The sequence below is a fragment of the Rhinopithecus bieti genome, unplaced genomic scaffold, assembly GCF_001698545.2.
Source record: "Rhinopithecus bieti isolate Rb0 unplaced genomic scaffold, ASM169854v2 scaffold_50364, whole genome shotgun sequence".
In the NCBI taxonomy this organism is placed as follows: domain Eukaryota; kingdom Metazoa; phylum Chordata; class Mammalia; order Primates; family Cercopithecidae; genus Rhinopithecus; species Rhinopithecus bieti.
In genome coordinates, this window is record NW_016820096.1 from 267,583 (window position 1) to 281,368 (window position 13,786).

At 35.5% G+C, this 13,786-nt stretch overlaps 1 protein-coding gene across 5 annotated transcripts in view; it reads left to right on the top strand.

Annotated features, from left to right (window-relative positions):
* PPM1A (protein phosphatase, Mg2+/Mn2+ dependent 1A) overlaps window positions 1-13,786 on the top strand; it is a 52,908-nt gene that overhangs the window by 3,809 nt on the left and 35,313 nt on the right. For 2 of the 5 annotated variants that reach the window (XM_017859430.1, XM_017859431.1), the window contains exon 1: window positions 9,611-9,724. The exons of 1 other annotated variant lie outside the window; for it this stretch is intronic. The gene's annotated coding sequence lies outside the window, so the exon portion shown is untranslated. Of the gene's footprint in view, window positions 1-405; window positions 431-495; window positions 556-9,610; window positions 9,725-13,786 lie in introns of those variants that run through there. 2 more of the 5 variants (XM_017859432.1, XM_017859433.1) reach the window with 2 other exon arrangements.

A 13,786-nucleotide genomic window follows, 5' to 3' on the forward strand; every position in this document is an offset into this window, starting at 1 on the left:
GGAGGGGCGCGACCCCTGGCCGTCCGCGGCCGGGAGGGGTGTTGGTGGCGGCGAAGCGGGCGAGGGCCGCGGGCCGGCCTGGCCGGAGAGCGGCCTGCGGAACTTTTCCCGAGCGGGGAGGGGGCGTCTTCCCGCCCCTACCCTCCCGGGCGCGCCGCCCCTTCTGTCCTGGGCTTTGGCCCCTGGGAGGGAGGCGGGGAGATTTCTTTTGAATCGGGCTTAGCCTCGAAAAACCTAATTCTGTAGAAATTGCTTAAGGGTTTACAGGGGGCAGGGCTGAGAAGCTCCTTCAGAACTCAAGTCAGTGAGTGATGCCTCCAGTTCATTCATTATTAAGGCATCGAACAAATCCATTGAAGCAAATTCGGATTTCTCATCCTTTTAACTACGTAAATTGGGTAAAACTTCTTGATGTTAGAGCTTGGTTGAGGTATGGTTCTGTTCTGCTTGTAGATTTTAATTAAACTTGGATCCTTTTCTTGAAAGACAGCTGGCTGTGGAGAGCTTTCTACCAACTGCAGTTTTAGATACGTTTTGAAAAGTTCATCACCGGAGGTATTTTTCCTCTCTCTCCTCAAACACCACATGGTACTTACAAATCCACAAAGGTCATGCTTCAGTTGTCCAAGCCATGGGATCTGTGTGCTACCCCCGCCTCACCCCGAGTTTCCTGCTAATTGGAATAATGAGGTGAATGTGTTTCAAGAAGTGGTTGGAAGAGTGTGAGAGATAGGTATCATTTTCTCAAAGGAAATGATTTTGACATTATTGAGAGAAATTAGAAATTTTTAGACATTGTTGGGTAAAACAGTCTTTCAAACTTGCACGTTGGGGTTTTAAACACAACCACTTTACTAAGTGTGTTTCCCTCCGAAAAGTGGAGGGATTTATTGAAACACCACTCTGCTGAGACTTAGGGTTCCAGAGCACTCAGGAATTTAGCAGAGCTTGGTCCCCAACTCTCTTTGAATACTTCACTTTTATACTTTTATCTTGCTACATATTGGGCCTTTTCCAAAGATTGTATTTCTGTAACTCCTTATTTTACAAATGAGAAAATTGAAATAAGGAGATTTTCTGTTCTTAGATGTTACTTTTATTGACTTAATGCTTTCTTTTCCAATAAATAATTTGAAGCACAAAGTAACATTTCCAAGTGTTACAGTTTTGTTCTTGTTATGTGTAACTTACATGTATCTGATTAAACTTTCAGTCATGTAAGGATGATTACTTTTAACCTGGAAGTTTACAGCAGTACCACATTATTGAAACTATAATGAACTTCCTGCACCACATGGCAGTTGCTTAAGACATTTTAATTTGATATCATAAAACATTTTTAGATCAGTGAAGTAATTACATTATGGGAAAGGTATATTAAGACTGATAATATTTGAAGTTAGCTACCTCGATTATATTTGAGAAATAATAGTCATCCAATTCCTTTTATTTTGTTTGTATCTTTTATGTATTTTGTGTACATATTGTATATTTTTACATGAAGGACTGAGGTATATGACCTGTTGAAGGGAACAGTGCAGTAGGAGACAAGGATTGTTTAGTCATGGCTATGCTCCAAAATATCTGTGTCCATGGACAAGTCCTTTAACCTTTTGAGTTTCAGCTTCCAAATCAGTAAAGCCAGTTGGGCAGATTAGATTATCACATGTACTGTCCAGTTATTACATTTTTAAATTTTCTTATCAATATTGTGTGACTAGTCAACATACCTTTGCCAAATAAATACCTGTTATGTGTCAGGCACTTAGATGTTTCAGTGTTCTAAGGCTGGATTTCTTTCTCGGTTCTGTTTTATTTAACAAATTCTAAGTTGGTGATGGTTCTTTAGAAAAGCTGTTCTTGTATTCTTGTAAGCTATTCTTGATTTTTCTTTTGGGATTGGGATGTGTAGAGAAACTCTTGAGAGGGAGGAGGATGGAGATTTCATGGGAGACAAAGGGTGGTTGAGACTACAGGTTTGAACAAGCACAGGACCCTTGGTAGTCTGATGTGGAGGACATTATAAAAACACATTATGAAGGTTTTTTCTGTCACTTCAAGCTGAGTCTTATCTTGTTAAACCTTTGAAAATTCTGTAATACCTCATTTGTTTTTGAAAGAACTCTGTGGCAACATCATTTTGTCATGTGGTAAATATTGCTAAGCAGTTACTAAATACCTATAGTCTTTGAGTTTGTTCAGATTATACCTAGGCCATTTGTTTACTCTAATAGCTAGTAGAATGTACAGCTGATTTTGCTTTAACTGTGTGTGTGTGCTTATTTGTGATTTTTAATCAAAGAGTGGCATATATCCACAAGGAACTTGTTATCTCTGAAATGCCCATGAGAACTGGATTAATTTTTTAAGATGTAAATCTATGGTCATGTAGAAATAATGTAACAAGGTGGTATTTTGATGATCCTCTCAAATGGTTATCTAACTCTTGCCTGGGCACCTGACTCTGAGTCACTATACTCTTGAATACTTTCCATCCTTAAATCAGGAGAAAGAGACGGCCATGTAAGAAAATTGACCCTGGCAGGGTTTTGTAAGAGTTAAGCAAGAAGATAAAATAAGGCATGGCCCTGTGAAATATATAAACCTTGGAGAAGGGGAGAAGGTATGGTGAGGCAACTGGGTAAGAGTTGTGTCGTTTTCTATGTTGGGTAGTAATTTTATGTCACAATGTGTCCTGTCTTCCATCTCAAATAACAAATTTTAAAATTAAGTTGTGTTTATTATTTTGCTATTAGCCAAGATACATAAATTAACTGACCCGGGATTATTAGCCATTCATATATGAAATAAACTTGGGTTAACCTATATCAAAATCAAAAGATTATATTCTTTACTCTTCACTCTTTCTAATGTCTTATGTTCTCCATATTACATAACAATTTTATACTTCATTCTGAGTCTCCAGAATATATTCTTTGATGATTTTGACCTTTGAATGTCCTAGCTATCCATGTACTACCTAGATAATCTCGTAACCTGGCTTTTCTTTTGCTGTGGCAGGTCAGAGCTAGAGAAAGTAAACAATTGAGAGAGGCAAGTTTCTGTATACCTTTGTCTGAAATGTAATAGACTTTATAATTTTTTAAGAAACTGAGGAAAGGTACAGGCTTTTAATGTGTATCAATAAACTAGACTCTGATACTGTTTTTATAATATTAGAGATGTTTTAAGCTTTCCTTGAGTAAATGTGTGATAAAAGAGGGATCTTTAGTTTTTATAATTCTTAATTTGTTCATTTGGAATCCATTGACCAAGTGTATGTAGTATCCATATTTAAGATCTGGATTAAACGCGATTAGTGTTTGTGGCTGATAAGATTTAAAATTAAAATCTTTTGAGGCTAAACTACTTTTAGATACAGAAGAAAGTAATGAAAGCCATACTTTCTTGGTCATTTATTTGTGTTAGGCTTTAATTTTTTTGCCGTAACCCTCTAAAATATATGATGTTATCTTCATTTTATAAATAAGGAAATACAGGGTCAGAGACCCTAAATAACATGCCAGGATCAGATCTGGGTAGATATAAAAGTATTTTTCAAGATATTACTGAGTGGATTTTTCATAATTAGATGAACCTCCTTATTACCAGGAACCAAAATTTCAAAAGCTAAACATTAACACTTACGATTCATAGATTCCTAGAGTTAAGCAAGTCCATGTAAGTTTATGTAAAGTCTTCCAGTGCAAGACTTTAATGTTTTCTTCTAAAACATTCGGAAAAGATTTAAGAAATTAAGTTCATTTTCTCATTCCCAAAGTTTCAGAAGTTAACAAAGCTAAACATTTTATGTCCTCAACTACCATTGTTTAGATTAAGGAATGGAACCCATGTTAATTCTCCAGTGGTTGTTATCCTTAATGAAGGATCTAGGGAAATGTTTCTGAACAGATGTAATCAGTAGAGCCACATTGAAGGGCCCCATGGTGGACATGGTGATAAAACTAACCTTTGAAAGTTAGGACAGAGATTGAGTCCCTGTTCTCCTGCTTCCTAGCCAGGTGTTCCTGGGTAAGCTACTTGATTTCTTTAAACCTGTTTTTGTTTGTTTTTTATGTCAAATGGAAATACTTTTGTCGTAAGGTTATCTTAAAGATTTAAAAAATAATTATATAAATCACTTGAGATATTTTCTACTATGAAGAAAGTGCCAAATAAATGGTAGCTGTTATTATTGAGTATATGAAATCTTGAGATACTTAGGAGTATAGAGACTTGCTTAGTATGAGAGGGTTGTCTTTCAGTATAGCTTTTGCAGTGAGCCTGGAAGCCAAACTAGAGATTGAGTAGAAAATTTAGAAGACATTGTAAACTCTGGGAATTTAGAGCACTTGCATTTGAATAGACTAAAAGTTAAGAGGTAATAGAAGAAAGAGAAAGTTGAGTATGAGTAGCTTTATTTGGCTCTGCAAAACTGGCAGGACGTCAAGGGTTTGGAGTTAATGATTAGGTGGGAATAGATGGTTAAATTGCGGATAAAGAGTAACAGTAATAAAGCAAAGGTGAATGTTCAGGCTCGAATGATCAGTCAGTAAGGAAGGACAAGGGTTGGTATCTTGAAGAGGAGTTACAGTTTATGGTGAGAAATGAGCAGGAAGATATCATTGCTACAGGAAAGGATGCAAGAGAGTAAGGAAACTAAATCATTCTGATTAACTCAGTTATTACCATTTTTTAAAAATGGAGTCTTTATAAAAGACATTAAGGCTTTATATGTGAGTCCTAGGTTAAGTTTGAAAAATTGTCTTGGAATACTGCAGGTCTTACTACTGCAGACCCAAACCAAGATATTAGCATTCTAGCTGGTCTCTTTCCTGCTACCATCTTGTACTGCATCTCCTCCCCCATTCTATTAACCATCAACATTCTTTCTAAAATATGGTTTTTCATTATATTGTTTCTCTCAGTATACTTCGGTGACTCCCTTTTACCTCTGGAATAAAGTTCAGAATTTTTGGTTTGGCTTTTGACACTTTCCATGATTGGACCTCAAGACTAATCTGTTTTAACCAAACTAATACACTTGCTATCTCTGGAACACACTCTTTTCTCTCCATGGATCTTTGTTGTTACTAATGTGCAGTCTGGAATTCTTTTCTTTCTTTCTCCAGCTATGATTTTCTCTTTAAGCAAAGCTCATTTCTAGTATTTCTTCTTCCACAAAGTCGTCTCTGACCCCCAGAGTGTTTAATCTCTCCTTTCTCTGTACTTAAAGCAATGTCTGCGTATTATTTCTGTCATATGTTTTACCTTTAGGTATTTGTGTTTAAATTATAATTGCATTTAGTTAATTCTAAAGGGAAAAATAAATTTTTACTTTACCCAAAGGCTAGCGGCTATCACAGTGCTTTATGGATAGTAGACATTCATATATTTGGTAAATATTAAGCAAAATCTACCTGGAGTGGAAGTGATTGTTGTAGGAGGAGGTAGTAGCAGTAGTTACAAGCTTTATTGTAGCAGACGTTTCTGACTCGCTTCCTGTATGTTATTTTTTCCGAACCTGGATATTTAAGTGTGAAGATAATACGAATCTGAAGTGTGGCAGTGTTCTTATATTGATGTAGAAGAGTAGGGTGACTGATTCTGGACCTGCAGGCATCATTTTAACTTCCTGCATTTTGGCTTTGAGGGTTAACAGGACATTTATAATCACATATCTCTTTTCAGAGTATTTTACATTTGCAAATATTATCATGAACTTTGTGTCCTTTTAACCAGAGAGGAATTTTGGAATCACAGGAATTAGATGATGTGTTAAAGAGAGATAACTATCAGCTGACCTAATTTGAACCCAACAAGTATCTAATAATATGCATACTCTGTGTTCAAATAAACCTCTAAGCTAGACTTTCAAGCTTATCAAAATGCTAGACTATTTTCACTGTTTGGAAAATACAAGCCGGGTGTGGTGGCTCACGCCTGTAATCCCAGCACTTTGCGAGGCCAAGGCAGGCGAATCACAAGGTCAGGAAATCGAGACCATCCTGGCGTGGTGGCGCGGGCATGGTGGCCATGCGCCTGTAGTCCTAGCTACCCAGGAGGCTGAGGCAGGGGAATTGCTTGAACCCGGGAGGCACAGGTTGCAGTGAGCCGAGATCGCATCACTGCATTCTAGCCTGGCAACAGAGCAAGACACCATCTCAAAAAAAGAAAAAATAAAGAAAATACATAGTAAAATTTATTGGCTTTTTAAATGGATAATTTCATATACTCAGTCAGTGCCTGCTTAGATCCATTTGTTGGAGAACAATGCTAATGAGACCTCTTGATTCTTTGTGTGCCTTTTATGTTTTCCTAACCTTGACATTGGCAACTAACAATGATAACTGTCATTATTGAGCACTTATGTGCCAAGGACTTTTATAATAAATTTTCAATTATTATCTCATTAAATCTTCACAGCAGCCCTATGAGCTAGATGCTGTTACTACCTATATCTTAGCAGATGAGGAAATTGAAACAGAGCAGTTATTTGCCAAGAGTTTCAGAGCTAGTAACAGAAGCCTAATACATGTCCTTGGACTTTTAAAAAATAATTGGTTGATCCATGCAGTTTCATTGCTACTGCTGAAAGTAAGTTTCTTGGCCATTGGGATGGGTCAGAAAATCTTTGTACATGAAGGATATGACTATTGTTCCATTGTACCCAGAGAGTGAATCTTGTGATTCAGTTGGGATTTGAGGTGGCATTGTACACTAAGTTTGAAAAGTATATTATCATATGTTAGCTCCCTTTAAAAATTTTCCCCAAGAAGAGCTATTACATTTTTTAATATTAAAAAAGTATGTGATATGGCTGTAATACAATTAGTTCTACGAGCCATACACACTTTTTTCTTACGACTTAAAATTTATTCATGTTTACTACTTTGTAACCCACTAATATAAATTATTTCACTGATCCTTTATTCAAATGAAATAGCGAGTCTAAGATAGTCTTAAACACAAGCTACCTGAGTTTACAATAGAGATTATACTATAAATGGAAACTTCAGTGTTTATTGAAAATAAATTTCTTAAAAACAGGTCTTGTTTCATTCATTTTAAAGAGATTATCAATATATGACTGTTAAATTTTTGTAGTCTCCCTGTTCATTTTCTGATGAACACATGACAGAAAATTGAATGTGAGCTGGAAATATAACAGACTATGAGAAAGCATGGGTCATGTATAATTCACTTTAAATTTAGGCTGGTGTTTTGTATTCATCTATGATATGACCACCTCAGGCAGGGATGTAAGTAAGCATTCTTTTTTTAATTATACTTTAGGTGGCTTAATTATTTTAAAGAATATGTTATTTAATAATTGTGTATTGTACTGTTTCAAAGAATAAGAATATAATTCATTACCAACTTTGAATGTCTTGGATTCTTAGTACTACCTTTTTCTTTAGCGTGACTGGTAGGATAACATCAAATGTGGTACTGTGTGTATAAAGATGAAGTGTGCTTACCTTTATTACCAAAATTCAGAAATGAAAATGTGAATGTTAAAAGATAAGGTATGGCTATATATTTTTTTGTTTTCGTTTTCCAAACAGAATCTCGTAACTTACCAGGCTGTAGAAAAACATCTTTGCAGTATACCATCATGCCTCAGAATGTTAAGTAGATAGTAAATAAAATTTTCATTTTTTGTAAAGCAGTAGGGTATTATCCTTTCTGAGAGCCTGTAAGGCCCTTTTGGATGCCAAAGGGCCAATCTTAGAAGTGGCAGCTTTTGTTTTGTGACCAACCCACAGCTTACCCTGTTAGTCCATATCTGCCATCTTCATTTTCTCTTTCTGCATAAATGCTTCTTGATACAGTAAGCAGGTGTTTCAGCTAGTCAGCCATCTAGTGTGATCTTTTTTGGTTTGCTACAGTCAGTAAAATAAGTAGCTCTGTAAGTGTAAATAGTATTACTTGTTTTATGTAGTAAAACTCCAAGATTAAGTTAGAGATATTTTTGGCTAGAATACATTGAAAATGGATTTCCCAGCTCTGAGAAATTTGTGTCTGAATTACTTTATACTTGGCTTCTTGTGTAGAGAAAACTTTAGAAAAAATCCATCCATGAATGTTGAATGAATGAGCAGATGAATAAATAAATAGCTCAGGGAAAGAAAATGTGTCATAACTACGTTTTTTATCTTTTGTTCCCTTCGTTATGTGGCATTTTTCAATAATGGGAGTGTGTCTCTAATGATGTTGATAAACTTTTAAAGTCGTTGATAAACTTTTAAAGTCATTGATGAGCAGTAGTCTGAAAATCAAGTTTTGATTAAGCCATGGATTTCTTTTAGGGTCCAATATTTTCTTTTAGAAATCCATTATGATATTTTGTAGGGATAAAAGACAACCATGTGTTCTATAGATGGAAAATGGTAGGATACAGTTTGTTAGGCCAGCTTCTCTGAAAATACCTTTTCCTGGATAGACGATAATCAGTGTTGACAAGGGAGAAGCCAGGGTATAATGGCTGTTATTCATTTGTCTCATGTATTCGTCAAGTGTCGTGTGGTAAATATGAACAAAAAAGACATGATCTCTTTCCTCCTCCTGGATCTTAAAATCTAAAGTGAGAGATAATTCACAGGTAAGTGCTGTGATAAGGGAAATAGAGGATTCTTTGAGCTTATGACTAAGGATAGATCTGTTTCCTGAGACGTGAAACTAAGAAGTGGCGGGAGTTGAGAAGTTCATTTTGGGCCATGTGATTTGGGGTGTGGCTATTCAAGTATAGGAGGTAGGTGGTTACACATTTTTTAAGCTATTAAATAGAACTTTCATTTGAAAAGGTTTTTTTCTTACTTTCCTCAGCATCTGTCTCCCTACACAAAAAGCATCTCATGTCACAATTCATGAACTCAGTGAGTGACTCTATTTTGAAAAATGTTAGATTATATCAACAGAAGTCTGTTAGAGGCAAATGCTTTTGGTCATTTTTTTCAGCAGGGACATTTCATATATGTAAAATATTTAGAATCCCCATGTATTTGTATATAAATGAACGTTTTACCATCTTAAATGTTTAACAAGTTATATTTTTCCTTTCTTTCAACTTAAGTATATAAGGTTACCAGCAAACATTTGTAAATGCTCTATGTGAGGGGTTTTGTTTATTAGTTTTAAGCGAGAGAAAAAAGGTTAGATTGGATCAGGAAGTCAGTTATTGTTTTCTGGGTTAGTCTGAGTCCAAATCCTCAACTATGCAGGGATTTAAAAGTAGCAAACTAGGAATTGAATCCTCTTCAGTTTTGGATAACTTGAATAAGACAAGTTATCCAAAACTAGTAAGACAAGTTATCCGTAACTAGTAAGACAAGTTATCCGAAACTGATAAATCTGAATTAGTTAACAGATGAGGCAAATTGAGATTGTAAATGCTAAAGCATTCTTAAAAACTTTAAAAACTAAATAGTTCTATGCCGTGTAAGTCTTTTTAGTATTTTGCTTGTACTATAATTGTAGTGAAAATAGGTCAGTATCTAATTTTATAGTCACTAGAGCCCTCCAACTAAATTTAGCTTAGATATTTTTCTAGCAACTATATACTTACAAAGTTTACTTTTAAAAACTTGTGTAATACATGCCTTTATAGAAATTTAAGAAGACTGCTTATGGATTATGTACTTCAGATCACAGCACAACTAGAAGATGTTGATACGTTAGATAAAAAATCAGGAAACCTATGAAGAACATCAGAAGTGACAAGGTGTGTTCACTTGCACTTTGTGAGATTGAAACTGCTGCCAGTATCTGTGCAGAGTATGGTTTGAGTACTTTTATATTTTAACTGATTTAGCAAAGACTAATTATTTTTTGAATAATTTTGGGGTAAAAAAAAATGGTCTTTAGCATAGAAGAGCTTTACCCGGTTTACTTTAGTTGGTTCAGTTGGTTGATTTTGGTTTGCTTTTTGAAATTTTGTATTGTCTTAATTTGGGGCACATTGAACTCAAGTTACAGTTCATTTGCATTAGAATTCATTTGGGTGAAGTTTATTGTTGGAGGAGGGTAAGTAAATATTTAACCGAAAAAGTGAAGTAAATATTCAAGGCTATAAGGTGAAATATTTGTCAGCTGAGAAATTTTCAGATAACTTTTTTAACCTTTGAAAAAAAATTTACTACAGCATGAGTATTTTTTATGCTGCTATGTATAATCCATAGTTATGTTTTTTAACCTTTTTATGTAAAATATTGAATAAAAAACCATACAATCATAGTAATCTTTTAAAATTGCTTTATACTTCACATAGCATAACATTCATCCATTTAAAGTTTACAGTTCAGTAGTCTTTAGTATATTCAGACTTACGCAACCATTAACACAATTTAATTTTAGAACGTTTTCATCACCTCCAAAAGATACCCTGTACTCATTAGCAGTCACCCCCCATTCACCAGTCTCTCAGCCTTTATCAGCCATTAATCTATTTTCTGTCTATAGATTTGTCTAGTTTAGATATTTTATATAAATGGAATACAGGTAACTTTATTAGTGATTTTTCACTTACATGTGTGTTGTATGCCTCATGAGATAGCTATGATTAAGTTAGCCTTCTTTTACAACTTAAATAACAATTCTTGTCTGACTGGGAAAAAGTATTAAGTAATTGAGAGACTGCATCCCAATTTAAACCAAGAACCAGACTCCTGACTAGTATAACTCAAAAGAATGTGTACCATTAGCCCTTACTCCTAGTGGTGCTTTTCACTGTGAATTGTTCAGCAGCCTCTCAGTTTCCCGTAAATACCAGTTAAGTCTTAAACTCAGACTTGCATGAGTTTACTGAGATATGTTTACCTTTGCATCTGGCTTGCCTAGAGTCTACCTTCTTAATCCCCTACTAAGTCCAAGAATGAGGAAGAATTAAAAGCAAGAAAGGAGATACAGAAGAAGAGATTGCTCAGGCTGAGGAGGGGCAAAGTGATAAGAGCAGGATTAAAAAGGGACATTAAAAATTCAAGGATACTGAGTTTGTGGGCATCAGAATAAAACTTGGAGGCTGTTTTAAGAGAGAATAAAACCTAGGGGGAAGGAATAAAAGACAAAGATGTTGTAAAACATGGGTAAAATATTTAAAACTTTTAGTACTGAATTTTGAATTTTAGGCATGTGTCAGTGAAGCACAAAGGATAGCATCCTTTTCTGATGCGCTTTAGTACCCTTAGGATACTTTCTTTCTAGAACCTTGTGTAGGAATTTTGAAGCTGAACGATAATGATGTGTTCTCTTTGGTTTGTTCTAACATCTTCAGATTGGAACCAGTACAGAGTAGGATACCCATATCACCTTGGGATTATTTTTCAGATAAATCTTCCAGAGGATTAAATGGCACCATCCCCCTCGGGTCCAAGTAGGAGGGGAAGAATCCTATTTTAGGTGCTGTCAGATTCAGTGGGCTGCGTTGTTCACTTTTTAGCCAGAAAATGGAACTCAATGAGAAATCGCAGCTTCCAAAGAAAGTCATACCTTGATTTTATAGGTCAAATGCTTTCTGATTAGATCAGGATTGTTACTGAGATTTTAGGGGCATTCAGTTAAAGTGTCCCAAGAAGAGTGATAAATCACATACAGGTGTAAAGTCAATTAAGTCCTTTAATAAGCAGACTGGAAATTTAGTGGGAGGGGAATACACGTTGTTAGACTGTTGGTACCTCTATTTGACTACTAGGATGATGATATATTTTAAATTCTATATTCAGTTTCTTATCAGAAATACTGCCTACAATATCTTATACTTAATTTTTTAAGGAACAGGTGACAAAGATAGGTTATATTTTCTTCAGAGTAATTGATATTCATTATTTAATAGATAAAATGTGTTATCTGAATGTTTATAGTAGCAGAAACCAAGTTTACAAAATGTGGATATATAATTTGTTTTTGTTTCTTTATAAAAGGTTTCCTCTATGTAAATCTTCCTGTTTTATAGATGATCTGTATTATAGGAGAAACAAGAGTATTTGTTGATTTAACTGGCTAATCTACAGGACTGAGTATTATTAGAGGAGTATTTAAACATAGAAGTCTGTGAAAATATTTTTAGTGCTGAGGGAAATTGGAGGGACTTTCTAGAACCGCAAACTAATAGAAAACTTTTGGCCAGGCATGGTGGCCCAAGCCTGTAATCCCAGCATTTTGGGAATCCGAGGCGGGAGGATTGCTCAAGCCCAGGAGTTTGAGACCAGCCAGGGCAACATAGTGATACCTTGTCTCTACAAAAAAATATTTTAAAATTAGCTGGACGTAGTGGCACACCTATACTCCCAGCTACTTGGGAGGCTACGGTGAGAGGATCACCTGAGCCCAGGAGCTCCAGGCTATAATTGTGAGTTGTGATGTGCCACTGCACTATAACCTGGGTGACAGAGCAACACTCTGCCTCAAACAAACAAAACAAAACCCTTCTATCTTTCAAGATGTGGGGATTTAAAGATTGCTATGGCCGGGCGCGGTGGCTCAAGCCTGTAATCCCAGCACTTTGGGAGGCCGAGAATGGGCGGGATGTTTTTGTTATGGTTATACGGATTTTATGACGATGGAATATCACTAATTGTGTCAGGAGAGAGTTTCTGTATGAACCGGAGTAAAAGGTTATCAGGAGATGAATATGACTTTAGCCGGGTTGTTGCTGTTGATGTGTTGTTGGGGTTGGGGCGGTCCTTGTTGTGAGCTCTCCTCATTGTTTGAGCTCTGGTTGGGGTATTTCTCTTTTGGATTGAGTTTGGTATATATGCTGAGCTTTGAATGAGAATGTTCAGTTTAGAAACCCGAGTCCGATGGCGGGTGTCTGCAGGTGTAGTGTCATGAGGGATCCAGCCACTGCTACTTTCAGTCGTGTATTGAAGCTTTGGTGGATCTCGAGAGCATAATGACTCCATTCTCATAGAGAATATATAAAGTAAATATAAATATAAATAAAAAAGTTCCGGAGGATGCTTCGGAATTGGCAGTCTATAATAGCTGTGCAGGTCTTACTTAGAGCCTACTTTTATGGACCATTTATGTGTTGTTGGAGAATTTGATTTTCTTTTTTATCTTCCCCTTTCCCTTGGCCTTTGTAGGTTTTCTGAAGTGAACATACTTTTATGTATTTACTTTTTTATTGAGCACTTCCCAAATGACAACTTTATTATTTTATTTCTTCAACTCAGTTGCCTAGTTTACTTCATTTGTATCTAATCTATGTAACTCACCCTTTGAGTTTTTAATATCAACATTTAAAATTTTATTTTTTTAGATTCAGAAGTGTGCATATGCTTGTTACATGGATATTGCATGTATAATGGTGGAGGTTGGGCTTCTAGTGTACCCATCACCCAAATAGTGAAGGTTGTACCTAATAGGTACTTTTTCAACCCTCACCCTCTCCCACCCAATTGTTTTTATTTCTGAAAGTAATATTTCTTTCTCGGTCTGCATGATAATTTTTTCATAGTTTCTTATTTTTCAAAAAATACCTTGTCGGGCATTTTGTCCATAGATATAATATCTTATATTTGCTAATTCCAATATCAGAAGTCCTTAGGAAGTTGTACTTATGGCAGTTTGTTTCTGTATTTGGTGATTTTTTTTATGAGCTAATATTTGATTAAACTGAACATTTCTCCATCCTCTGTATAATTGCTTACAATTTAATTTCCACTTTTTTTTTTAGCATAAGAGTTTCATTTTCCTTTTTGTACTCAATAAATTGTTTAATTAGCCAGTATTTTACCAGTTTCTATAGTTATTGTTCCTTGCATGTTCTCTGAGTCCACTTTTCTTG